General features: G+C 36.7%; 1 pseudogene; it reads right to left on the minus strand.

Moving 5' to 3' along the window:
- Nucleotides 1-24,739, minus strand: part of LOC139360665 (olfactory receptor 13H1-like) — a 33,910-nt pseudogene extending 9,171 nt beyond the window's left edge.
- Between the last annotated feature and the right edge of the window lie 2,789 nt (nucleotides 24,740-27,528).

Raw genomic sequence — 27,528 nt, forward strand, 5'->3', positions numbered from 1 at the left:
CAGGTTTGTTACATATGTATACATGTGCCATGTTGGTGTGCTGCACCCATTAACTCATCATTTACATTAGGTATATCACCTAATGCTATCCCTCCCCCGTGCCCCCTCCCCACAATAGGACCCGGTGTATGATGTTCCCCTTCCTGTGTCCAAGTGATCTCGTTGTTCAATTCCTACCTATGAGTGAGAACATGCGGTATTTGGTTTTCTGTTCTTGCGATACTTTGCTGAGAATGATGGCTTCCAGCTGCATCAATGTCCCTACAAAGGACACGAACTCATCCTTTTTTATGGCTGCATAGTATTTCATGGTGTATATGTGCCACATTTTCTTAATCCAGTCGGTCACTGATGGACATTTGGGTTGATTCCAAGTCTTTGCTATTGTGAATAGTGCTGCAATAAACATACGTGTGCATGTGTCTTTATAGCAGCACGACTTATAATCCTTTAGGTATATCCCAAGTAATGGGATGGCTGGGTCAAATGGTATTTCTAGTTTTAGATCCTTGAGGAATCACCACACTGTTTTCCATAATGGTTGAACTAGTTTACAGTCCCACCAACAGTGTAAAAGTGTTTGTATTTCTCCACATCCTCTCCAGCACCTGTTGTTTCCTGATTTTTTAATGACTGCCATTCTAACTGGTGTGAGATGGTATCTCATTGTGGTTTTGATTTGCATTTCTCTGATGGTGAGTGATGATGAGCATTTTTTCATGTGTCTGTTGGCTGTATGAATGTCTTCTTTTGAGAAGTGTCTGTTCATATCCTTTGCCCACTTTTTGATGGGATTTTTTTTTCCTTGTAAATTTGTTTGAGTTCTTTATAGGTTCTGGATATTAGCCCTTTGTCAGATGAGTAGATTGCAAAAATTTCCTCCCATTCTGTAGGTTACCTGTTCACTCTGATGGTAGTTTCTTTTGCTGTGCAGAAGCCCTTTAGTTTAATTAGATCCCATTTGTCCATCTCGGCTTTTGTTGCCATTGCTTTTGGTGTTTTAGACATGAAGTCCTTACCCATGCCTATGTCCTGAATGGTATTACCTAGGTTTTCTTCTAGGGTTTTGATGGTTTTAGGTCTAACATTTAAGTCTCTAATCCATCTTAAATTAATTTTCGTATAAGGAGTAAGGAAAGGATCCAGTTTCAGTTTTCTACTCATGGCTAGCCAATTTTCCCAGCACCATTTATTAAATAGGGAATCCTTTCCCCATTTCTTGTTTCTCTCAGGTTTGTCAAAGCTCAGATGGCTGTAGATGTGTGGTATTATTTCTGAGGGCTCTGTTCTGTTCCATTGGTCTATATCTCTGTTTTGGTACCAGTACCATGCTGTTTTGGTTACTGTAGCCTTGTAGTATAGTTTGAAGTCAGGTAGCGTGATGCCTCCAGCTTTGTTCTTTTGACTTAGGATTGTCTTGGAGATGCGGGCTCTTTTTTGGTTCCATATGAACTTTAAAGCAGTTTTTTCCAATTCTGTGAAGAAAATCATTGGTAGCTTAATGGGGATGGCATTGAATCTATAAATTATCTTGGGCAGTATGGCCATTTGCACAATATTGATTCTTCCTATCCATGAGCATGGTATGTTCTTCCATTTGTTTGTGTCCTCTTTTATTTCACTGAGCAGTGGTTTGTAGTTCTCCTTGAAGAGGTCCTTTACATCCCTTGTGAGTTGGATCCCTAGGTATTGTATTCTCTTTGAAGCTATTGTGAATGGGAGTTCATTCATGATTTGGCTCTCTGTTTGTCTGTTACTGGTGTATAAGAATGCTTGTGATTTTTGCACATAGATTTTGTGTTCTGAGACTTTACTGAAGTTTCTTATCAGCTTAAGGAGATTTTGGGCTGAGACAATGGGGTTTTCTAAATATACAATCATGTCCTCTGCAAACAGGGACAATTTGACTTCTTCTTTTCCTAACTGAATACCCTTGATTTCTTTCTCTTGCCTGATTGCCCTAGCCAGAACTTCCAACACTATGTTGAATAGGAGTGGTGAGAGAGGGCATCCCTGTCTTGTGCCAGTTTTCAAAGGGAATGCTTCCAGTTTTTGCCCATTCAGTATGATATTGGCTGTGGGTTTGTCATAAATTGCTCTTATTATTTTGAGATACGTTCCATCAATACTGAATTTATTGAGAGCTTTTAGCATGAAGGGCTGTTGAATTTTGTCAAAGGCCTTTTCTGCATCTATTGAGATAATCATGTGGTTTTTGTCTTTGGTTCTGTTTATATGCTGCATTACATTTATTGATTTGTGTATGTCGAACCAGCCTTGCCTCCCAGGGATGAAGCCCACTTGATCGTGGTGGATAAGCTTTTTGAAGTGCTGCTGGATTTGGTTTGCCAGTATTTTATTGAGGATTTTTGCATCGATGTTCATCAGGGATATTGGTCTAAAATTCTCTTTTTTTTTTGTATCTCCATCAGGCTTTGGTATCAGGATGATGTCGGCCTCATAAAATGAATTAGGGAGGATTCCCCTTTTTTCTATTGATTGGAATATTTTCAGAAGGAATGGTACCAACTCCTCCTTGTGCCTCTGGTAGAATTCGGCTGTGAATCCGTCTGGTCCTGGAGTTTTTTTGGTTGGTAGGATTAATTATTGCCTCAATGTCAGAGCCTGCTATCGGTCTATTCAGGGATTCAACTTCTTCCTGGTTTAGTCTTGGGAGAGTGTAAGTGTCCAGGAAATTATCCATTTCTTCTAGGTTTTCTAGTGTATTTGTGTAGAGGTGTTTATAGTATTCTCTGATGGTAGTTTGTATTTCTGTGGGGTCGGTGGTGATATCCCCTTTATCATTTTTTATTGCGTCTGTTTGATTCTTCTCTCTTTTCTTCTTTATTAGTCTTGCTAGCGGTTTATCAATTTTGTTGATCTTTTCAAAAAAGCAGCTCCTGGATTCACTGATTTTTTGGAGGGTTTTTTGTGTCTCTATCTCCTTCAGTTCTGCTCTGATCTTAGTTATTTCCTGCCTTCTGCTAGCTTTTGAATGTGTTTGCTCTTGCTTCTCTAGTTCTTTTAATTGTGATGTTAGGGTGTCAATTTTAAAACTTTCCCACTTTCTCTTGTGGGCATTTGGTGCTATAAATTTCCCTCTACACACTGCTTTAAATGTGTCCCAGAGATTCTGGTATGTTGTATCTTTGTTCTCATTGGTTTCAAAGAACATCTTGATTTCTGCCTTCATTTCATTATGTACCCAGTAGTCATTCAGGAGCCGTTTGTTCAGTTTCCATGTAGTTGAGCGGTTTTGATTGAGTTTCTTAGTCCTGACTTCTAGTTTGATTGCACTGTGGTCTGAGAGACAGTTTGCTATAATTTCTGTTCTTTTACATTTGCTGAGGAGTACTTTACTTCCGACTATGTGGTCAATTTTGGAATAAGTACGATGTCGTGCTGAGAAGAATGCATATTCTGTTGATTTGGGGTGGAGAGTTGTGTAGATGTCTATTAGTTCTGCCTGGTGCAGAGTTGAGTTCCATTCCTGGATATCCTTGTTAACTTTCTGTCTCGTTGATCTGTCTAATGTTGACAGTGGGGTGTTAAAATCTCCCATTATTATTGTATGGGAGTCTAAGTCTCTTTGTAAGTCTCTAAGGACTTGCTTTATGAATCTTGGTGCTCCTGTATTGGGTGCATATATATTTAGGATAGTTAGCTCTTCCTGATGAATTGATCCCTTTACCATTATGAAATGGCCTTCTTTGTCTCTTTTGATCTTTGATGGTTTAAAGTCTGTTTTATCAGAGGCTAGGATTGCAACCCATGCTTTTTATTTTGTTTTCCATTTGCTTGGTCGATCTTCCTCCATCCCTTTATTTTGAGCCTATGTGTGTCTCTGCATGTGAGATGGGTCTTCTGAATACAGCAAACTGATGGGTCTTGACTCTTTATCCAATTTGCCAGTCTGTGTCTTTTAATTGGACCATTTAGTCCATTTACATTTAACGTTAATATTGTTATGTGTGAACTTGATCCTGTCATTATGATATTAGCTGGTTATTTTGCTCGCTAGTTGATGTAGTTTCTTCCTAACATCGACAGACTTTACATTTTGACATGTTTTTGCAATGGCTGGTACCTGTTGTTCCTTTCCATGTTTAGTGCTTCCTTCAGGATCTCTTGTAGGGCAGGCCTGGTGGTGACAAAATCTCCAAGCATTTGTTGTCTGTAAAGGATTTTATTTCTCCTTCACTTATGAAACTTATTTTGGCTGGATATGAAATTCTGGGTTGAAGATTCTTTTCTTTGAGAATGTTGAGTATTGGTCCCCACTCTCTTCTGGCTAGGAGAGTTTCTGCCAAGAGATCTGCTGTTAGTCAAATGGGCTTCCCTTTGTGTGTAACCCGACCTTTCTCTCTGGCTGCCCTTAACACTTTTTCCTTCATTTCAACTTTGTTGAATCTGACAATTATGTGTCTTGGAGTTCCTCTTCTTGAGGAGTGTCTTTGTGGCATTTTCTGTATTTCCTGAATTTGGATGTTGGCCTGCCTTACTAGGTTGGGGAAGTTCTCCTGGATGACATCCTGTTGAGTGTTTTCCATCTTGGTTCCATTTTCCCTTGTCACTTGCAGGCACACCAATCAGACATAGATTTGGTCTTTTCACATAATCCCATACTTCCTGGAGTCTTTGTTCATTTCTTTTTATTCTTTTTTCTCCACACTTCTCTTCTCGCTTCATTTCATTCATTTGATCTTCTATCGCTGATACTCTTTTTTCCAGTTGATCAAATCGGTTACTGAAGCTTGTGCATTTGTCACGTAGTTCTCATGTTATGGTTTTCATCTTTATCAGTTCTTTTAAGGTTTTCTCTGCATTGATTATTCTAGTTATCCATTCATCCATTCTGTTTTCAAGGTTTTTAGTTTCTCTTCGCTGGTTACGTAGTTCCCCCTTTAGCTCTGAGAAGTTTGATCAACCAAAGCCTTCTTCTCTCAGCTCATCAAAGTCATTCTCCATCCAGCTTTGTTCCATTGCTGGTGATGAGCTGCGTTCCTTTGGAGGGGGAGATGCGCTCTGATTTTTTGAATTTCCAGCTTTTCTGCCCTGCTTTTTCCCCATCTTTGTGGTTTTATCTGCCTTTGGTCTTTGATGATGGTGACGTACTGATGGGGTTTTGGTGTGGGTGTCCTTTCTGTTTGTTAGTTTTCCTTCTAACAGTCAGGACCCTCAGCTGTAGGTCTGCTGGAGTTTGGTTGAGGTCCACTCCAGACCCTGTTTGCCTGGGTATCAGCAGCAGAGGCTGCAGAAGATAGAATATTGCTGAACAGTGAGTGTTGCTGTCTGATTTTTGCTCTGGAAGCTTTGTCTCAGGGGTGTACCCCACCATGTGAGGTGTGAGGTGTCAGTCTGCACCTAGTGGGGGATATCTCCCAGTTAGGCTACTCAGGGGTCAGGGACCCACTTGAGCAGGCAGTCTGTCCGTTCTCAGATCTCAGCCTCCATGCTGGGAGATCCACTGCTCTCTTCATAGCTGTCAGACAGGGGCATTTACCTCTGCCGAGGTTTCTGCTGCTTTTTGTTTAGCTATGCCCTGTACCCAGAGGAGGATTCTATAGAGGCAGGCCGGCCTCCTTGAGCTGCAGTGGGCTCCACCCAATTCAGGCTTCCTGGCGGCTTTTTTTACCCACTTAAGCCTCAGCAATGGCGGGCGCCCCTCCCCCAGCCTCGCTGCCGCCTTGCAGTTAGATCTCAGACTGCTGTGCTAGCAATGAGGTAGGCTCTGTGGGCATAGGACCCTCTGGGCCAGGTGTGGGATATAATCTCCTGGTGTGCCGTTTGCTAAGAGCCTTGGTAAAGTGAAGTATTAGGGTGGGATTTAACCGATTTTCCAAGTGTTGTGTGTCTCAGTTTCCCTTGGCTGGGAAAAGGGATTCCCTTCCCCCTTGAGCTTCCCAGGTGAGGCAATGCCTCACCCTGCTTCAGCTCTGTCTGGTCGGGCTGCACCAGCTGACCATCACTGATTGTCCGGCACTCCCCAGTGAGGTGAACCCGGTACCTCATTTGAAAATGCAGAAATCACCCGTCTTCTGTGTCACTCACGCTGGGAGCTGGAGGCTGGAGCTGTTCCTATTCGGCCATCTTGGGCACACCCCCTCAAGTTTTCAAATGTTTTCTGAAGTGGTTTTTACAATTTTACAAGCCCACCTGTGACATAGGAAAGTTGAGCTCCATTTGCTTCATGTCCTTGCCAATATTTGGTGTTGTTGGTATTTTTTCTTTCAGTATTCTGGTGAGTATATGGTAGAATCTAATTTTTAAGAACTATTTTGAAATAACTTTAGATTTAGCTAAATATTTTAAAGAGAGTTCCCATACACTTTTCATCTTAAGATCACCACGTTGCAGCCTGGGCCACAGAGAGAGAACTTGTTTCTATGAGAATTAAAAAAAAAAAAAAAATTAGGTGTTCATGGTGGGATGTGCCTGTAGGCCTAGCTACCCAGGAGGCTGAGGTGGGAGTATGGCTTGAGCCCAGGAGTTTGAGGTTACAGTTGGCTATGATCCCCTCACTGCACTCCAGCCTGGGTGACAGAGCAAGACCCTATCTCAAAACAAACAAACAAACAAACAACCCTCCTAATGTGGTTTTACTTTGCTCTTCCCTGATGACAAATAATGCTGAGTACAAGTGTATAGTGGCAATTCATATTTCTTCCTCTGTGGAGTATATGCTCATCTTTGCCTATTTTTATTGGATTGTGTTTTTTGTTATTGATTTTTAAGAGTTTTTATATATTCAAATATAATATTCTGTCAAATATAAAAATTGTGAATTTTTTTTTCCAGTCAGCCATTTGTCTTTTCATTTCCTGAATGGTGTTTTTGACGGGCATTTTTAAATTTCATAAAGTTTAGTTTATCCATATTTAAGTGGTTAGTGCATTTTGTGTTCCATCCAGGAAATCTTTGCCATTGCCAGTGTCATAAAGATTTTCTCCTATATTTTCTTCTAGAAGCTTTGTAGTTTTAGAGTATACTTTTGCTTTATGATCTATGTTAATTTAATTTTTGAGTATCATGTGAGGTAATGGTAAAGTGTTATTTTGGTTTTCCATATGGGTATCTGCCAGGGGTTAGCAAACTCTGGCCCATAGGCCAAATCTATCTTGCACCCAGTTTTGTAGAATTCTTGTTCATACATTTTTAAAGGATTATAAACACAAAAACAACGAACATGTGACAGGGATACCATGTGACTTGCAAAGCCTAAAATATTTATTATCTAGTCCCTTATACAATAAGTTTTCCTATCCCTGCTTTATACTATTATTGTTACATTTATTACACCTAAATGTGATATTAATCCCATTAGACAATGCTATACTTTTTACTTTAGCAATCGCATGAATTACAAAGAAATTACAGTGAAAAGAGCAAAAAATGTTTTGATATTTATTCAGATATGTATAATATTCAATACTTGTTATTCCATTCTGAAAATCTCAGTTTTCATCTGTCAAAATTTCCTTTCAGCATGAAGAACTAATTTGATCATTTCTTATAATGACGTTCTGCAAGTGACAAATTTTGTAGCTTCTATTTCATTTTACTTGAAATGTCATTATTTTTCTTTAATTCTTAAAGAATATTTTCACTGCATGTGGAAGTCTGGGTTAATGTTTTGCTTTATTCTTTCAGTACTTTAAAGATATTGTTCTACTCAATTTTTGCCCCTATATTTTCTGATGAGAATTAATATAATTATTTCACATACATATATATTCACAGACATATATATACACACACACACAGACATATACACACACACACACACACACACACACACACACACACATACATATAATGTTGCTTTTCTCTTACTGCTCTTGAGATTTGGTCTTTAGCCTTGGATGACAATAATTTGACTATGATTTGCCTTGGAATGGCCTTTTTCATGCTTATTTTACTTGGTGATTTGGATATCTTAAATTTGTAAAATTTATGCTTTTGTTTCAATTTGGGAAATTTCAGCCACTTTGTCTTCAGCTATTTTTCTCTCCCATTTTCTATCTTTTATTATTTTGGGATTACAGTTACACTTATGTTAGACTATTGTGTATTCTCTAACTGGTCACTGAGGCTTTGTATATTCTTTAACCAGTGATTTTTTTTTCTGTGTTGTTTCCATTGGTCAGTCATCAAGTTAAATTAACCTTTCCTCTGTTATCTCCATTCTGCTTTTAAGTAAGTCCAGTGTATTTAATTTCAGAGATTGTATTTTCAGTTATATAATTCCATTTTGGCTTTTTTTTTCTTTATTTCTTTTTTTTTTTTTCTTGGGTGAGATTTTCTGTGTTTACATTCATTTCAAGTATAGTCCTATGCCATTTTTGATGGAGATACATTCTGAGAAATGTGTTGTCAGGCCATTTCCTTGTTGTGCAAACATCATAGAGTGTACCTACACAAACCTAGATGGTATAGCCTACCCCATTATATAGCTCCATTATAATCTTATGGGACCACCATTATGTATGTAGTTTTTTTTGTTTTCTGAAACATCGTTATGTGATGCATGACAGTATTTTTTTTTTTTACTTCACTAAGAATAGCTAGAAAAATGCTTTAAAAAATACATGTCTGCCAATTCTGTCATTTGTGTCAGCTAGTGACGAGTCTTAGTTGATTTTCTTTTGTATTGAGAACGTATAATATTTTCCTGTTTTTTTATATGTTGAACGATTTTCGTTTGCATCACAGACGTTATAAATGTTAAAGAGTAGAAGATATAAATTCTGTTACTTTTTTCTGATGGATGTTTCTTTTGTTTTAACTGGCAATTAGATCAGTTATATTCAACTGCAAACTCTGCTTTTTGGGTGGAAGCTTCAATCTTATTTCATATCTTTTGTATTTAACTGAGCTTCTTTAAATCTGCTGGGAGGTTCAGGGGTCACCCAAACATATGGTCAGACAGAATTTAGGCATTCATTCCCTTGGTATTTTCCTTGTGGGATATTCCCTCTTTCTACAGCACTGTTGTTTCTCTAGATTCAGTTTTCTGTATCCCCAGAAGAGAAAGACTGCCTTCCCCCAACCACTACCACTCTGCCCACCGTGCTACCTACACATAGCCTTAAGCTAAAACCCATGAAAATGGGAACTCATTTTCTGCAACTCCTCTCTTCCAAGGATAGCCTCTTCATCAGATTCTGTCCTTTCCTATTTTCTCCCCAGTGTCTCCAAGTGGCTGTATTTTGTATTATGTCTGGAATTTGTAGCTGTTACTTGCAGGAGTGTTGGTCTAGTAAGATCTTACTCAGCTATTACCAAAAGTGAAAGTCATCTCTTTCTCTATTTTTCCCCTAACCAGATTTACTAGTGGTTTAACCATTTGGTAAATATATTAAAATAATACACTTTTAGCTTTACTCATTTTCTGTTTTCTTGTTTATATGTATCTGTTCTTATTTCTATTATTTTTTCCCTTCTCTTCACATTGGGTTTAATCTGCTTGTCTTTTCTTACTTTTCTACAGTTTAAATGTAGATAATTGATTTTAAACCTTTCTTCTTTTTAAAGATGAGCATTTAAAGCAATAAATTTTCTTTGAGGCACTGTTTTAGCTGTATCCTATGAATTTTTATATTGTATTTTCATTTTCATTGTTTGAAGTATACTCTAATCTTTCTTGTGATTTCTTCATGTGTTACTCATTAGTATGTGATTTAAATTCCAAATATGTGGGGTTTTTTTTAGGTGTTCTACTGCTGTTCATTTCTAAGTTTATTTCTTTTGTGGCCAGAAAACATATTATTTAGATTTCAATATTTGAAATTTTTAAAACATATTTTATGACCCAGTAGTGTTTTACAAATGTGAATTCAGTCAATGGGGTTGATTAGGTTGTAAAAAATCTTTACTTTTTTCCCATATAGGATAATTTGTATCACTCTATCTCCCAAGTTTGTTACCATTTTTTTTTCCGTTATCTGCCAGCCAGTAAATTTTCATGTTAAATGTCATAGGTTGTAGTCCTAGAATTTCCATTTGGTCTTTTTCTATAATTTTGATTTCTGTGTTGGTATACCCATTTGTCCACCTGTTTTGACCACCTTATCTTTTTAAAGTTCTTGAACATATTTATAATAGCTTTTAAAATGTCATCTGCTAATTTAACATCTGGATTATTACAGATTCATTGTATTAACTTTTTTCTTATGATTTTATGTTTTTAAAAATTCATCTCTTGTGATATTTGGTCGCATAGTGGAAACTACTGATAATATTTTGTAAAGATTATTGATTCTTATATTTTCTCCTAAGAGTATTTTGATTTTCACTCCAGCTGACTTTTAAATTGCAGGCTGATTATCTTGAACTTTTGGAGACTTCATTTTATACTTTGTTAGTCTGGATCTGACTAGTTTTGCTTAGAGTGGATCCTTAACCTTTGGGCATAGTGCTTATTCTTAAGGTATGGTCTTTACAGAATTTTAATAGAAAGCCTAAGATATTTATAGACTGGGTGCAGTGGCTTATGCCTGTAATCCCTGCACTTTGGGAGGCAAAGGCAGGACGATCCCTTTGGTCCAGGAGTTGGAGACCAACCTGGGTAACATGGCAAAATCCCATCTCTACAAAAAATACAAAAATTAGTCGGGCATGCTGGCACTTGCCTGTGGTCCCAGTTACTCAGGAGGCTGAGGTGGGAGGATCACTTGAGCCTGGAAGTTTGAGACTGCAGTGAGCTCTGACTACACCACTGCACTCCAGACTGGGTGACAGAGTGAGACCCTGTTTTTATCAAGGTCTCCTAAATTAATGGAATTCAGCCACTAAGCTCTGTCTGCCTATGATGAGCAAACACTGAAGTATCTGTTCCAGTTTTTTTTTTTTTTGCCTTATTTCTGTTGCTTTCTGTAAGCTTTCTTATTGTTTTTTTCTGTATATATTTGTGTGAGGGTATTTTACATAAAAATTAGAATTCACTTCTCTGTGACGCTCCCCTTTCTGGGATTTTCCTCTTCAATTTTTAGCTGCTCTGGCAAGCCCCAACCCCATTTTCTAATACCTCAAACCAATATGACTTGAGATTTCTCCTTGCATTCTAGCTACCTCACATCAAATTTCCTGGGTAGTGCCCTTAGGAGAAAACTACACAGATATGGACTTCACTCAGTGTGGTTTCTTTCTATTTGCAGTTGAATGCAGTCCAATTTCTGCCTGCTTTCAGGTACTCTCCAGTACCTTCAAATACAATCATAGGTTACTTAACATTGGAGGTATATTCTGAGAAATGCATCATTAGGTGATTTTTTTGTTGTGCCAACATCATAGAGTGTACTTACACAAACCTAGATGGTATAGCCTACTACACACCTAGGCTATGTGATGCTGCCTATTGTTCCTAAGCTACAAACCTGTATAGGATGTTACTGTACTGAATACTGTAGACAACTGTAACACAATGGTAATCATACGAACATATCTAAACATAGACGTGGTACAGTAAAATATGGCATAAAAGTTTAAAAATGGTATTTGTATTTGTACAGGGCACTTAATGGAACTTGTAGGACTGGAAATTGCTCTAGGTGAGTATGTGACTGAGTGTTGAGTGAATGTGAAGGCCTAGGATATTACTGTTTACTACTGTAGATTTTATAGACACTGCACACTTAGAGAATACTAAATTTATTTAAAATTTATTTCTTCAATAGTAAATCAAAGTTAATTTGGTGTAACTTTTTTACTTTATAAACCTTTCAAATGTTTTAGACTTTTTGACTCATAGCACAGTTTAAAATACAAACACTTTGAACAACTGTACAAAATATTTTCTTTATATTTTTATTTTATGAGACTTTTCTACTTAATTAAAAAAAACTCTTAAACTTTGTTGTTAAAAAATAAGATACAAACAAACACTCATTAGTTTAGGCCTATACAGGGTTAGGATAATCAATATCATCATCTTCACTTCCACATCTTGTCCCACTGGACCACTGGAAGATCTTCAGGGGCAATACCATGCATGGAGTTGTCATGTCTTATGAAAATAATGTCTTCTGGAATACCTCCTGAAAGATCTGCCTAAGGCTGTTTTACAGTTAACTTACAAAGATAAGTAGAAGGAGTACACTGTAAAATAATGATAAATATAGTATAGTAAGCACATAAATCAGTAACATAGTCATTTATTATTATTAACAAGTGTTATGTACTACACATAATTGTATGTGCTCGACTTTTATATGACTGGTAGTGCAGAAGGTTTGTTTATACATCACCATGACTATGTGAGTAATCTGTTGCACTACATCATGACAACTCTGATATCACTGACATTTTTCAGTGTCATTATAATCTTATAGGACAACGATTATATATTCAGTCAGGTTTACCGAAACATTGGTATGCAGCACTTGACTGTAGCTCATTTTTAATATTTTGTACAGAGTTTTGTAAATCTGTGAGATGATTGTACAAAACAAGCCACTCTGCCATTGCCAGACCTCAAATTGGTTCTCTTTTAAAAAAAAATCAAAAAAGAAAAAAAATAAACTTTTCATGACACATCTCACAGAATAAAATGTGCAGATGTATTTACAAGCAAAAATAGAAGATGTCAAAGTTATCCGTAGCTCCTCACATATTATATAACTCTATCTCAGGATGGAGGACAGCCATGTAATCTCACTTAGCTTCTCAGTAACCTGTTAAAAAAATGCAATATGATGTTTATGCCTATCTTGCTTCATAGGAAATGCTAGCTTATATGGTCAACTGTCTGTTCTTCCCTTACTTGGCCTAATGGCAGAATTTGAGAGATTTGATCACTCTTCTTTCATACCCTTTGTTTTGCAGAACAATACACTTTCCTGATTTACCTACTAGCTAACTAGCCCCTCCATTTCAGTATTCTTTGAACGTTGTTTTTTCTCCATACCTCCTAAGATTGGAATTCCTCAGGCCTCAGTTCTTGGACTTTTTGTCTTTTCTAGCTCCTTATCCCTTAATGATCTCATCCAGTCCTGTGGCTTTAAATATACTCTATATGTTGACAATTTTCATATTCATATTTCCGATTCACATCTCTCCCCTGAACTGAAGACTCAAATAATGAAATCTTAACTGACATTGCCTCTTTTTTGGTTTAATGAGTATCTCAAAATTAACATGAAAAATTTAACTCTCACTCTGTCTTCGTACCTCCTCTCTCCAAAATATTTTCTGATAGCCCCACCTTCATTATGTCCATTCTCTATTCCAGTTATTTAGAACACAAACATTTGAGTCATCTTTGATCCTTTTTTTCACAACCCTGATCCAATCCATCATTAAATCTAGTGATTCTTCCTTCACATTATTTTCAAAATCCTGTCACTTCCCACCACTTTTTATTACCACCTTGTTCTAGGCCACCATCAACTTTCATTTAAGTTGTTGCAATATTCTTCTAAGTAGTCTCTATGCTTCTGCTCTTGATCCATTAAAGTTGATTCTTCATACAGTCAGAGTAACCCTTTTAAAATGTAAGTTGAATCAGGATACTCCACTTCTCAAATACCTTTAAAGACCTACCATTTCCTTCAAAGCAAAAGTTAAAGTCCTTGAGAAGAACCTCCAAAATAGTGATGTAAGTAATTCCAAAACTCTCCTTCTCTATAAAAGTAATAGAAACACTGACAACAGTTGTCAAAGCAAACTTTTTTAGAACTCTGGAAATTAATAAAAAATTTACAATAATCTAGGAAGCATTTACTCAAGAAAGAAAACATCATCTTAATGAGAAGTGGCCTTCGTGGTGTTTTAATTCACCCGAATCCCATTTGTTCTGTCTAAATTCACGAGAGCTTTGAAAATCAACAGCCTCACAATGATAGCAGCCATGAAAACCAGAAGCTTAGCCACCATGGGAAAGGGTATAACAGGTTTGAATTTTCCCCCAAACCACATCCCCACAGAATTGCCACTATTTGACTTGTCTAATAGATTGTTGAAAAACACATTCTCTGGGGTTCTTTTTATTTGGGCTGACTAATAAGTCACTCGGTAAATAACCCTTTTCCCAGGACATTTGCCAAAAGAATCAGTGGAAGTTGTTTAGCAGTGCAGCTATTTGAGGTGGTGTTACCAGTTGTTACTAACAAAAGACTGACTAAAATACTTAAAAAGAAAAACAGGTGGATGAGATGGCCATAAGGAGCTTTGAAAAGTTTTAGCACACTCATAGGATCTAGAAGGCCACACATGGATACACGTAGACTATGTGAATGTCCAGGAAAGCCCTGAGAAGATCCTGTTTCTTGCCTGTGGTTCACTTGGAAGCTCTGTGCAAGCAGGGTGTAAGGGTTAAGCCCGAGTTGTAAACTGCCTGAGAGAGCATTGAATGTGTGTCACAATATACAAACAGAGCTCCTCTGTCACTGCTAGGAGACTTATTAGTTCAAGACATTTAATTAAATCTCTGTCCAATCATTAGCTGACTACCAAGCTAACCAGGCAGACAATTCAGTAGTTGAACAGCACAAAGAATACAGACTTTAAATAATCCATGAAAGTCACTAATAATAAAATAGCTACAACAACAAAAGCAATAGACAGCAGTAACAAATCCTGGTGAATGAGAGGAATTTGAATTCCAGAGTTTTACATTATATCACTTAAAATGTACATATTTCAACAAAAAATTATGAGCCCCCCAAAAAGAAAGTGTGTTCTGTACACACAGACAAAAGCAATCAACAGGAAGTGTTCCAAAGGAAGCCCGGATGTTAGACTCATCAGATAATACTACAAATTAACTATTGCAAATATGTTCAAAGAAATAAAAAAAAGTCTAAAGAATTAAGAAAAATGTAAGAACAATAATTAGTTATCTAGAATAACTAGAATAAAATGGAAAATTTATCAGAGAGACTCAATAGCACATCTGAGAAAGCAGGTGACAGAATAAGTGAACTTGAATATATGTTAATTGAGAGTATACTGTCCGGGAAACAGGAAGAAATAACAAGAAAAAAATTAACAGAAACTCAGAGACCTGTGAGACATCATCAGGCATACCAATATATGCATAATGGAAGTTCCAGAAGAAGAGATAAAAGAAAAAAATATATTTGAAGAAATAATGGCTGAAAACTCTCCAGATAAGACCAAACACATTAATCTATACATCTAACAAGCTCAACATTTCCTAAGTAGGATAAATTCAAAGAGATCCACACTTAGATAAATCATAATCAACATGTCAAAAGCCAAAGCAAAGAGAGAATTTTAATAGCAGCAAGAGGAAGAGTGACTCATCATGCACAAAAGTTTCTCAGTAAGATTAACAAGTGAATTCCCATCAGGAACCATGTAGCCCAGAAGGCAGTGGATTTACGTATTTAAAATATACAGAAGAGATGCTGTCAATGAAGAATTCTATATCTAGCAAAGCTATCCTTTGCTAGGTGGAAAATGAAGGAGAAAATAAAAAATTTTCCGGATAACCAGAAACTCACAGAATTTGTTGCCAGCAACCCTGACTTACAAGAAATATTAAAAGGAGTCTTTCATGCTGAAATAAAAGAACACTAGACAGTAACTTAAATCCATGGGAAGAAATAAAAAACACTGTTAAAATGACTACAAAAATAAATATAGAATAAAAAGGTATAAATGATTTTTTAACTCTTTTGTTCTCCTTCCTGATTTAAAAGACAATTTCCTAATGAAATCATTACAAATTTGTGTTAATGCGCTTATAAAATCCATCTGACAACATTATGACAAAGGAATGAGCAAGAAACTGAGTTATATAAAAGCTAAGTTTATATATAACTATTGGAATTTAAGTGTTACTTATTCAAAGTAGATTGTGATACGTTAGGATGTTAATTGTAATCTCTAATGCAACCACTGAGTATATAGCTCAAAAATATCATAAAATAAACAATAATGGAATTAAAATGAGATACTAGAAAATGTCTCTTTAACACAAAAGAAAATAGTAATGGAGAAATACAGGAAAAAGTGGAATATAAAGCATACAAAAAAAGAGGACAAAATGGCATATTTAAATCCTATCGTTAATAATTACATAAAAGGACAGAAATTGACCAAAGGTATTAAAAAATATTAAAACATGATCCAACTATATGCTATCTACAAGAAGCTCACTTTAGATTCACACACCTGAATAGATTGAAAATAAAAGTACAGACAAATATGTAGTATGTAGAAAGTGCCCATAATAGAGCTGGTGGACCTAAACTAATATTAGATGGAATAGACTTTAAGATAAACAATTTTATTATAGACAAACCCACAGCTAACATCAACTTAGTGGTGAAAGACTGAAAACTTTCCCTCTAGATCAAGAAGACTAGCATTTCTACTTTTGCCACGTTCTTTTGACATTGTACTACAATTTTTGCCAGAGCAATTAGGCAAGAAAAAGAAATAAAACATCCAGATTTGAAGGGAAGAAGTACAATTATGTCTACTCACAGATGTCATGATCCTGTATATAGAATATCCTAAAGAGTGCACAGAAGCTATTAGAATTAATAAATTCAACAAGGTTGTGGGACACAAGATCAATATACATAATCAATGTTATTTCTATACACTAGCAATAAACAACCAGAAAGTGAAACTAAGAAAACAATTTCATTTATAATCATGTCAAAAAGGATAAAATACTTAGGAATAAAATTAACACATAAAGTGAAAGATACATACAATGAAAACTACAAAAATTGTTGAAAGAAGGTGGAGACCTAAGTAAATGGAAAAACTTTCCATTTTCATGGCTTGGAAGACTTAATATTGTTAAGATAGCAATACTTACCAAATTGATCTCCAGACTCAACACAATCCCTGTCTATTTCCCTGCTGGAATTTTACAGAACCCATAAAATTCATATAGAAATGCAAGAAACCAAAAATTGATATAAAATGCAAGGGATCTAAAGCAGCCAAAACTATCTTGAAAAATAAGAATAAAGTTGGAGGAGTCACAGTCTCCCATTCCAAACTTAGTAAAAGAATATGATAATCAAAACTGTGTAATACCGGCCTAAAGACAGACACATTGGTGAGTGAAGTAGAGTTGAACTTCCAAAAATAAATATGCACATATGGTATGACAAGGTGCCAGAACAAGTAGATGGGGGAAATAATAGTTTTTTTCAACAGATGATACTGGGAGAACTGCATCATTCCCTCATGCAAAGGGATGAGGTTTGAACCTTACCTCACATTATATACAAAAGTGAATTCAAAATGGATCAAAGGCCTAACTCTAATAGCTAAAATTTTGTAATTCTTAAAAGAAAATATAGAGATAAATATTTGTGACATCAGACTAGGCAATGTTTTTTAGATATGACAACGTAATTATAAGCCACAAAAGGAAGTGGTAGACAAACTGGACATCATCAAATTTTAAAACTTTGTGCTTTAAAGGACATTACCAAAAAATTGGAAGGACAACCCATGAAGTGGAACCAAATGTTTGCAAATCATATATCCCATAAGGGATTTGTATTTGGAAGATGTAAATAGCTCTTACGACTCAATAATAAAAAGAAAAATAATCCAATTAAATATGGGCAAATGATATACAAAGACATTTCTCCAAAAAAGATGTACAAATGGCAAATAAGCACACGACAATATATGCAACACCACTAGTGTTTAGGAAAATGCTCATCGAAACTACAATGAGATACCACTTTTCACTCACTAAGATGGCTCTAATAAACTTGACAAACAATAATAAGCATTGGCTAGGATGTGAAGAAATTGGAAACTTCATATATTGCTGTGGCATGAATTCCTCTATTTTTCTAGTTTTGCAAACACTAGAAAAATAGAGGAATTCATGCCACAGCATGTGTGTTTGTGTTTAGTTGTTATTTTTGTTGAATGGATGAATGAAGGAATGGATGACATACAACCTACCCACTCCCTTGCTCACGTAACTTACACTTACTTGTCTTCTTCCTGTTCCTTAAACATGCTCAGTTCTTTCTTTCTTTCAGGCCTTTACATTTTTTTCCCCTTCATTCTGGTACACTCATCTCCTCACTCTTCAAAATTTGTACTAAGCATTTAATGTGAATCCTTCAGTCTCAGTTTAAATATAATTTATTTTGAGAGCTCTTACCTGAAAATTCTATCAAAAAGAAGTCTCACTCATTGCTCTTTGCTCTAGCTTTCTGTTTGTTTCCTTCAGAGTGCTTCTTATGCTCTTAAATTGTTTTGTTTATAAATGTGATAGCCTGCTTAATGTCTTTATTTTAAAACATTTAGTCCTTACTAACAAATAGCAAGAAATTTGTCTTTTTTTCCTGTAGATCCCCAGTGCTAGCAAATCACCTAACACATAGAATATATTCAATAAATATTGGTTGAATAAGTGAAGTAAGGTGCAAAAAGGGGCAAAGTGTGAAACATCCTTTAACACTTACATCCTGACACACACACACATGCCTGTGTATGCTCTCCATAATTCCCTGTATGAGCTTTAGTCAAGAAAAGTGTGATAACCTTGCTACACACAGAATAAATTAGGCCTTTCAATATAAGGGCATCTCTGGTACTAGAGTTATATAATACTAATGATGATCACCATAAGAACAGCTGTTATGGAAAAACAGCATAAAGTTTTCTTAGAAAACTAGAAATGGAATTACTGTATGAGCCAACAATCTCACTTCTGGGTATATACCTGAAGGGAATAAAATCACCACATCATAAAGATATCCACACTCCTATGGTTTTTCGAAGCAATATTTACAACAGCCAAAGTGTGGAATCAACCTAAGTGTCCATCAAAATATGAATGGATAAATAAAATGTGTCATAGATACACAATGGAATACTATTTAGCCATAAAAAGAACAAAATTCTGTAACTCACAACAACATGGATGAGTTTAGAGGGCATTATGCAAAAAGCACAGAAGAATAAATACCACATGTCCTCACTCATATGTGGATGCAAAAAAGTTGATCTCATAGGAGTAGAAACTAGAATTGTGGTTTACTAGAGATGGGGAAAGGTTTGAGGAACGGAGGATAGCCAAAGTTTGGTCAACAGGTACAAAGGTACAGCTAGATAAGAGGAATAAGTTCTAGTGTTCTGTAGCACTACAGAGGAACTGAAATCAACAATATTTATTGTATATTTTCAAATATCTGGAAGAGCAGATTTTGAATGTTTTCAACACAAAGAAATGATAAATGTTTGAAGTGATGAATGTGTAAATTAATCTTATTTGATTATCACATACTCACTGTATCCCATAAATATATATAATTATTATATGTCAATTAAAAGTAATAAAAATGGGAAGGGAATAGTAAAAATAATAAAGAATTTTAAGGTGCTTACTATTTGCCAAGTACTGTACTAAGTGTTTTACACTGTTTATCTTATTCTCATAAGCAACACTGTGAAGTAGAGGTTATTATATTCTATACTACATAGCTGATAACGAGAATTTCAGAGGGGTTAAAATATATTGTTCAAGTTCAGGTCTTTCTGACAATAAAGCCTGTGTGTATATGTCCATGTATATATGTGGACAAGCAGATATGGGCATACAGGACCGTGACTCAAATGCATTGGTGAAAAACTTTATTTGATGATTATTTTAATTGAGCCAACGACCACAAAAAACTGCAGGAACAAATGAGCACTTTTCTATGTACTCCTTTCTATATGATGAAAATGGTAGATTGACTAGTTCTGCTTTCATGACTTGTTAAAACCAAAGGACCATTCTGTAGGTAATTAATTTTATTTTCTTACTACTTAGTCCTGGCGTTGTTGACAAATTGACTAAAAGTTCAATGATTTCTTCTTAATCTTTTTCAAATTTTTAAATTTATTTCTGTGAAATACTTCCTGGAAAAGTTGTGGTTATGGTTCTCAAGTGCATTTTGTTTGCTCTGCTGCTGCCAGTACACAGCACGAAGCTCTTTTCTCAGCGATGTTGATTTTCTAAGGGGTCAGTTCAACCTTCTAAGATGTTGTTTTGTGATTTTGGCACACCTTATGAGGAGACGGTGTGCAGAGACACAGAGTTGCCCATTATCAGCTACGAGTCATAACTGCTGTTTGGCAGAGGTAAGAAATTTAAACAAATTTCCCAAGGCTTAGGGTGGTTCTAAAGTATTGCTTATTTATTATGACTCAGACTTGTTTATTTCGTAATACAAGGAAGATTTGAAGAAGGCAAATTTCACGGTAAACTTTTAATATAAAGGCACCTGACTCATGCAACTATAACTGAACAGTTGTTTTTTTAATTTCTTACACTTTCTACTCATCCAGAGTCTTGACTTCATGTTAGAAACCTTCCTGTAGCTTGTTCTCCACTTCCAGATGTAACACATTTCTCTCTAGAGAGAGTCTTGTCTAACTTCTCCCTGAAGTAATCAAAAGGAAAGAAATTAGTTTACCTGTCTACTTTTCTCTCACAGCTAAAAAGGTCCCTGCCTCTCCCCAATAAATTTCTCTCTGTCAGCACAAGGCACATCTCATTTCTTGTTCTTCTCTACCTCCTCTTAGTTCCTAATGAAAATGATCAAACTCTAATAAGTATTAGGCTTGCAGTTTTCCTCCCATTTTTCCCCTTCCATCTGAGGAATCATATTTGTTTCTATCCTCTAGTGTTTGACTTCATCTGCTCACTGTGTCTTCTTGTTAGTTAATAGTACCTTCCTTCTAGTTTCAGGGTTGCCTTAGGTTAAATGAGAAGGATTAGAAAATATCAGAAATTAAACTTACATGATAATTTTTTCAGGATTAAATTGATAATGTTACAACAAAATTTGTGTAACACCCTAGATTCCTTTTCCAAAGAGTTCTTTATTGGGGTTCCCATGCTTTTCTCATTTTCATTTGCACTTAAAATAGTCTTCAGTCAGCTTCTGTTGCTGACCAATAAAGTGTTAATTCCAGGAGTGCTTACCAGAGTGAAATAGAATAGATCCAACTAGCGGTGTACCTACCAGGATGTATCCAGAAGCAATGGTGGAGTCAATTAGATTGAAACAAGTTTGGAAGCTTTTATTAGTCATATGTTAATGAGTTCAGTATTTTCTTTTTTCCAAAGTTGGGCTGACTCATTGACATTTTGACCCAACCTCAAAGATAATAAGATAATAAACACAAATTTTCAGTCTGTCATATTGTCATGGAATATTTTTATATGATACAGTCATTATTGGTATAGACATAGGCAAATGACCACTCATACAATGGGTGTGGATTTTAAAAAGCAAATTGACAGGTATTTTTTTGGCTGACACATATTCAATGTCCACCATATGCTAGACATTGTGATAGAAATGTGACTTGTATTATCATATTTAATTTTCAAAACCACTTTTGTGAGGTAGGCACTCTTATAATCCCCATTTTATAGATGAGAAAACTGAGGTGTATAGATGGAAAGTGATGAGCTAAATCTGAAATAATTGTGCATAGCAGACTTAAATACATGCGTACCTGAACCCCAAACTGATGCAAGCCTCATTGAGTGTTGGGATTATAGGTGATTTTTAAATTTATTCTCTACCCTTTTGTCTACTTTTAAATAATTAACATTATAATTTTAAAATACTGTATATATTTGCTTTTTAAAAGACATTCCTCCTGAGTTAAATTTGCTGTGTTTGTAAGGTCAACACCTTTAGATCATCTTTGGAAGTTGGAAGGAATAGTGCACACTGTAGCCCTATCTACTGATCAAAACATGTAATTGCATTTTCCATAGTGTCTATTAGTTCCAGTTCTTAGTAGGATCACAGTCTTGTAGGCCTCCTTGCTTTAGCAGAGGACCTTCTATGCAGACTCTTTTTTTTTTTTTTTTTTTTTTTGAGGCAGAGTCTCGCTCTGTCGCCCAGGCTGGAGTGCAGTGGCCGGATCTCAGCTCACTGCAAGCTCCGCCTCCCGGGTTTACGCCATTCTCCTGCCTCGGCCTCCGGAGTAGCTGGGACTACAGGCGCCCGCCACCTCGCCCGGCTAGTTTTTTGTATTTTTTAGTAGAGACGGGGTTTCACTGTGTTAGCCAGGATGGTCTCGATCTCCTGACCTCGTGATCCGCCCGTCTCGGCCTCCCAAAGTGCTGGGATTACAGGCTTGAGCCACCGCGCCCGGCTCTATGCAGACTCTTATATAATAGTTAAGTAATTTTTTTCTCTCTACTCACCTCCATCACTTCAAAGTGTGGGTTATGACACATTTTACACCAAGAGCATTGAGATAAGAATTGTAGATTTTGCAACTTTGCTCTTTTTCACCTAAAAAAGGGGATCTCAGCATATTACTATTATAATAGAATATTTCCAATTTAGTAAAATAAAATCAAACTGTTCAGGATTAAAATGTGCTAATTATTATTTTATTTTAAAACTTTCCTTCAAGGCTGCCCTGTGTACTACTTAAATGGGTGGTACTATAAAAGTTTAACATTTTTTTTTTTCTGAGTGGAAACATTTTACATGCCTGTTGGAAATAGAGAAAACACTTTAATTATCTTATAAAATGTTGTTTAGTATTTCTACCTTGTTAGTTTTACAAGTCAATATCAAACTGTTGGTTAGATGAGCCTCCATGCGATATTCACACTCTTTTAGGGCTGTTTCTTCCTAATTATTTTTCTTACAACATTTTTCACATCTTGTCCCTCAAGGTGTAAATGAGGGGGTTCAACATAGGGGTCACAACACCATAAAATACAGATATGCTATCATTTTGATGCTGCTCCTCTGGCATGTATATACCTACGTAACAAAACTACACGTTCTGCACAAGTACCCCAGAACTTAAAGTATAATGAAAAAACGCTTTCAAAAAAATACAGAGATGACTTTACCCTTGTCTTGGGATTCCCTTGACTGAGGTTTCAAGTGCATGTAGGTGACTGTCCCATAAAATATGATGATCACAGTCAGATGGGATCCACAGGTGGAGAAAGCTTTGAGTCTGGCCTCTGCAGAGTTGATCCTCAGCACAGCAACCACAATGTGAGCATAGGAGAAGAGGATGAAGGTAAAGGGCAGGGGCAAGGTGAATATGCCGATGACTAGACCGAGGATGAGTCTGCCTGGGGTGTCCGAACAGACAAGCTTCAACAATTCCTGCACCTCACAGGTAAAATGGTTGATGACACTGTGTCCACAAAAGGGCAGGAATTGCAATGATTGGTATCAATGACATAAGGAAGGCACTGGCCCAGGTCAGCATGGCCAACTGTATGCAGACTTTATTGTTCATAATGATGATGTAGCACAGGGGATTGGAGATTGCAACAAATCTATCATAGCCATGACAGCAAGGAGAAGACACCCTGTCATCCCCAGAAAAATAGCACTGGTCATCTGGACATAACAGCTATTATAGGAAATGGTGGGGTGGTCTCTTAAACCATTGAACAACAAAAAAGGTACTGAATTGCTGGAGTAGCAGATATCAAGGAAGGACAGGTTGCTTAGGAAAAACTACATAGGAGTGTGAAGCCGCCCATCAACTTTAACCACAACAATAATGAGACTGTTACTAACCAATGTGATCAGGTAGACCACTACCATGGTGCAACAAAAGACAATCTGATATTTTGGATGGTTGGACAAAACCACCAGGATGAACTCTGTCACTTCACTGCCATTATCAATAACCAGAATATCCATTTTGTTCTATCTGCCAAAAAAGAAGAAGGAATTCAATTCATTTTAATTTGAGAGGCAATTATTGAGTATTTGCTATATCCTCAGTCTCTATATTGGGTGCTATTATGAAGAGATGTCTACAAAACAAGTAATGTCATTTGGATCTTTATGTTTTAATTTGGGAGATAAAACATTCATGTACAGCATAAGATTAATTTGCTAAGTTGCACAATCCATTGTGAGTCTTAATTTCTTCATCTTTAAAATGAGGGAAGTTGGACTTCACTTTTGAACATTCCTCTTAAAGAAAATGTGCTATCTTATTGTTCAAATGTAATCAGATTCCTGAATCACAGAATTGCTAATTATCCTTTCCCCACTACGGATATTTGTCTCTAGCTGTTTCACATCCATGACATAAAATGTGTGCCCAGTTCACTCTCACTTCTTCCTTACCCTGAATACCCAATCAATCACCAAGTCCTATCGGCTCTTCCTCCTACATATATTTCAAATCTACCTATAATGCTTATGTAGTCAGAGCCACCATTGTCTCTCATCTGTACTAATACATGAGTTGCCTAATAGGTCTCCCTACTTCCATTCGTGCCTCTCTATAGTCTATTTTCCACAGAGCAGCCAGAATCAACTTTAACAAATATACACAATTATGACCATATCCTGTCTATGCTTAAAACCCACTTGAGGGCTTCTAATTGTACTTAGAATAAAATCTAACTTATTACCAAAACCTACAAGACTCTAAACGATCTGACCCCAACCTTATCTTGCACTGTCTTTTCTTGGGCTCATCGTGTTCCAGCCATATTGTCTTCATGAGGTACTCCAAGCTTGTTCACATTTCAGGACTTTTGCACATTGTGTTCTCTGTGCTGGAAATATTCTTCCTACTATTTTCTTGCTTTGTGAACTCTTAATAATCCTTGATATTATATCTCAGCTTAAAAGGAGCTTTTTTTTTTTTTTTTTTTTTTTTTAAACTTTAAGTTCCGGGATACATGTGCAGAACGCGCAGGTTTGTTACATAGGTATACGTCTGCACTTACCAATCCGTCATGGTTTGATAGGATTTTAAGCCCCACACTCATTAGCTGTTTGTCCTGATGCTCTCCCTCCCCTCACTCCCCACACCCCGACAGGCCCCAGTGTGTGTTATTCCCCTCCCTGTGTCCATGTGTTCTCATTGTTCAACTCCCACTTATGAGTGAGAACATGCAGCGTGTGGTTTTCTGTTGAAAATGAACTTTTTCTTTTGCTGTGCAGAAGCTCTTTAGTTTAATGAGATCCCATTTGTCAATTTTGGCTTTTGCTGCCGTTGCTTTTGGTGTTTTAGACTTGAAGTCTTTGCCCATGCCTATGTCCTGAATGGTACTACCTGGGTTTTCCTCTAGGGTTTTTATGGTATTAGGTCTAACATTTAAGTCTCTAATCCATCTTGAATTAATTTTCGTATAAGGAGTAAGGAAAGGATCCAGTTTCAGCTTTCTACTTATGGCTAGCCAATTTTCCCAGCACCATTTATTAAATAGGGAATCCTTTCCCCATTTCTTGTTTCTCTCAGGTTTGTGAAAGATCAGATGGCTGTAGATGTGTGGTATTATTTCTGAGGACTCTGTTCTGTTCCATTGGTCTATATCTCTGTTTTGGTACCAGTACCATGCTGTTTTGGTTACTGTAGGCTCGTAGTATAGTTTGAAGTCAGGTAGCGTGATGCCTCCAGCTTTGTTCTTTTGACTTAGGATTGTCTTGGAGATGCAGGCTCTTTTTTGGTTCCATATGAACTTTAAAGCAGTTTTTTCCAATTCTGTGAAGAAACTCATTGGTAGCTTGATGGGGATGGCATTGAATCTATAACAGGCAACCTACAGAATGGGAGAAAATTTTTGCAATCTACTCATCTGACAAAGGGCTAATATCCAGAACCTACAAAGAACTCAAACAAATTTACAAGAAAAAAACAAACAACCCCATCAAAAAGTGGGCAAAGGATATGAACAGACATTTCTCAAAAGAAGACATTCATACAGCCAACAGACACATGAAAAAATGCTCATCATCACTCGCCATCAGAGAAATGCAAATCAAAACCACTATTATACCATCTCACACCAGTTAGAATGGCAATCATTAAAAAATCAGGAAACAACAGGTGCTGGAGAGGGTGTGGAGAAATAGGAACACGTTTACACTGTTGGTGGGATTGTAAACTAGTTCAACCATTATGGAAAACAGTGTGGCGATTCCTCAAGGATCTAGAACTAGATGTACCATATGACCCAGCCATCCCATTACTGGGTATATACCCAAAGGATTCTAAATCATGCTGCTATAAAGACACATGCACACGTATGTTTATTGCGGCACTATTCACAATAGCAAAGACTTGGAATCAACCCAAATGTCCATCAGTGACAGACTGGATTAAGAAAGCGTGGCACATATATACCATGGAATACTATGCAGCCATAAAAAAGGATGAGTTTGTGTCCTTTGTGGGGACATGGATGCAGCTGGAAACCATCATTCTTAGCAAACTATCACAAGAACAGAAAACCAAACACCGCATGTTCTCACTCATAGGTGGGAACTGAACAATGAGATCACTTGGACTCGGGAAGGGGTACATCACACACCGGGGCCTATCATGGGGAGGGGGGAGGGGGGAGGGATTGCATTGGGAGTTATACCTGATGTAAATGACGAGTTGATGGGTGCTGACGAGTTGATGGGTGCAGCACAGCAACATGGCACAAGTATACATATGTAACAAACCTGCACGTTATGCACATGTACCCTAGAACTTAAAGTATAATAATAATAATAAAAAAAAAGAAAATGAACTTTTTAAGAAAAGTCTGCTTTAACACCACCCCTTCTTCCAAATCAAAATCAGATCTTTTTGTTACAATTGTTCATCGCACCTTGAACTTTTCCTGCATGGCTCTTATCACTGTTTGTATTTATGTATTGGTGTGACATTTAATTTCTGTCTTCTTACTAAATTATAAACTTTGGGACAGAAGAGGCCCTGACTGTCCTGTGCACTGGCTTATTTTCATCACCTCACACAGTGCCTGGCACAAAATATGGGCTTAATACACATTTGTTGAATGAATCAGTGCCAGTTATTTGGCTCTTCTATCTTACCTAATGTCAAGAAATTGATTTGACTGAAAGTGCATTAAATTGGCTGGAGAAAATAAATGTTTGAGGGGGAAAAGCCTATGATAAGCAACAGGATCTCATGTTTTTCAGTCTTATGAATGCCTTGTAGCTCAGAAATAAATTTCAATGCTTTGCCTTTTTAAAATCCTACAATTTGCCCTTTGCATGGAGGGAAGGTGGTATAGTGAAGTGAGAAAATGAAGATCATTTTAGAAACAGAAACAAAGTGGTTTTGTTTGTTTGTTTGTTTGGCTTTTTTTTTTGAAACGGAGTCTCACTTTGTCACCCAGGCTGGAGTGCAGTGGCATGATCTCAGCTCACTGTAACCTCTGCCTGCCAGGTTCAAGTGATTCTCTTGCCTTAGCCTCCCACGTAGCTGGGATTACAGGCATGCCCTACCACACATGGCTAATTTTTGTATTTTTAGTAGAGACTAGAATTACATGTTGGGGTTTCGCCATGTTGGGCAGGCTAGTCTTGAACTCCTGACCTCAGGTGATCCTCTCCCCTCAACCTTCCAAAGTGCTGCGATTACAGGTGTGATCCACTGTGCCTGGCCAGAAACAACGTATCTTTACACCTTTTCATCCATCCAAATTTTTATTTACTTTGTTTGGTCTGGTTTTATTAAGTAAAAATCCTATCACAGACCAGCTCATTATTAAAGTCAACATTTTTTTCCTAGATACTCTGTAATATCCAGCCATCAAGT

This window comes from Macaca nemestrina, chromosome X (genome assembly GCF_043159975.1).
Source record: "Macaca nemestrina isolate mMacNem1 chromosome X, mMacNem.hap1, whole genome shotgun sequence".
In the NCBI taxonomy this organism is placed as follows: domain Eukaryota; kingdom Metazoa; phylum Chordata; class Mammalia; order Primates; family Cercopithecidae; genus Macaca; species Macaca nemestrina.